The following is a 1,679-nucleotide window of genomic DNA, read 5'->3' as shown; positions in this document are numbered from 1 at the left end:
TGTTTAATATTACTTGAAAATCTCTACGCATGATATAGCGATGCTCATGACGTATATATAAAGATAAATCGAATTGTTAACAAAAGCAGACGCAACCATAAATTTCCCGCAATACAGCCGGTGTTATTTATAATCCAATGAATATTTTAGAAAGTCTTATTCGTTATCAGCTATTTGCCGTAACTTGAACGTCAACGCTTTGTAAATTCACATTCGTTAATATCTATACACGGAGAGAATTTTTTGTTATATTTTACCGTTAAGTTCACTACTAACAATAGGACAACTTGGCAACCAAGGAATTTTTGAAATATACTTACCAAAGACATTTTACAAACAACGTGATAAAAATTACCAAGTGGATTGGTAATTTTTGAAAAATTATTGAAATTTCCTAGATATTTCAGTAAAATTAATCAAACATATTTTATATCTTATATTTTAATGTAATAAATATTAATATTTTTTATTATGGTAGATATTAATCAGAATAGCTTGCATAAAATTCGTGGTGATACATGTTGTCCCACGACTACCATGATTTCAGAGTAAATTTTAAGAGAAAATTCTCTCCGTGTAGAAATTGTAAGATTCCATAAAAAGTTTTATATTAAAAGTATATCAATATCTGATTTAACAACTACGTAATGTGTAGTTCGATGATCAAACCTAAGCGAGGAAAACGAGTGCCGAAAAAATGATAAATGACAGATATATGAAAGGGAAAACTCGTCTCGTCGGATAAAGTTTTCCAGATGGAATCGTATCGCCTGCGATTTGAGAATCCGGCGTCTTTCAGGGAGAAAGAATAAAGAATAACTGTCGCCATCGATGTCACGGTCGAACACGTGGCGGTAATCTTCGAGGATAACCCGCCGTGTCAATGTTACAACCGATCCGAAACGTAAACGTCCTTCTCCATACTCATCGAAAACCGCTTGTCACTTTCCTACCGTCATGGAATACGCGTTACGGAGAACAACTAAGCATATATCGCGAGCGGATTTTATTGACGTCCCCCTGAATTCTTCCCCGGCTTTTCTACCGGCTTTATAATGCAAAACGTCGGATTCTCGGCGCACTCATATCGCGGTCTTCCTCGTCGTAGCTTCCGACAGCCGCTATACCGAGGCAGCCTCATAATGTTCACATGACGGGAACTAGAGGAAAACGCCGCAGGTGCTTATGCACATCGCGGCGTTGCCTTTCCGGATAACGTGAATTAATAAAAGATGCGTCAATCCGAGGACGCGCTTAACGTAGCATTGCGAGAAATATAATATTTTTCAGCGGAAGCCTATTGGCATGTAAAACCCGCGATCGTGCACATTGTAGTGAAGGATACTATTTCATTGTCAAGAATAGATATATACACTCGCTACATTATACATATATAAGTATATGACAAAAACAGAAATTCTTGCGAGAGACTATTTTACAAGATACATTGTTAAGATACATTATCTTGAGAGTTACTAAGTTTCCTTAGTAGTATCCTTAGCAATATTGACTTGCGCTTCAATTCGTGGAATAACATAGACTTGATATACACATGTATATTTGGATTAATAACTTATTAAAACATAACTTATTAAAACATTTATCATTTGGATTAATAACTTATTAAAACATAACTTATTAAAACATTTATCATTTGGATTAATAACTTATTAAAACAT

The sequence above is a fragment of the Temnothorax curvispinosus genome, unplaced genomic scaffold (assembly GCF_003070985.1).
Source record: "Temnothorax curvispinosus isolate PA1 unplaced genomic scaffold, ASM307098v1 QBEX01012529.1, whole genome shotgun sequence".
Classification (NCBI taxonomy): domain Eukaryota; kingdom Metazoa; phylum Arthropoda; class Insecta; order Hymenoptera; family Formicidae; genus Temnothorax; species Temnothorax curvispinosus.
This window is presented reverse-complemented; position numbering follows the sequence as displayed.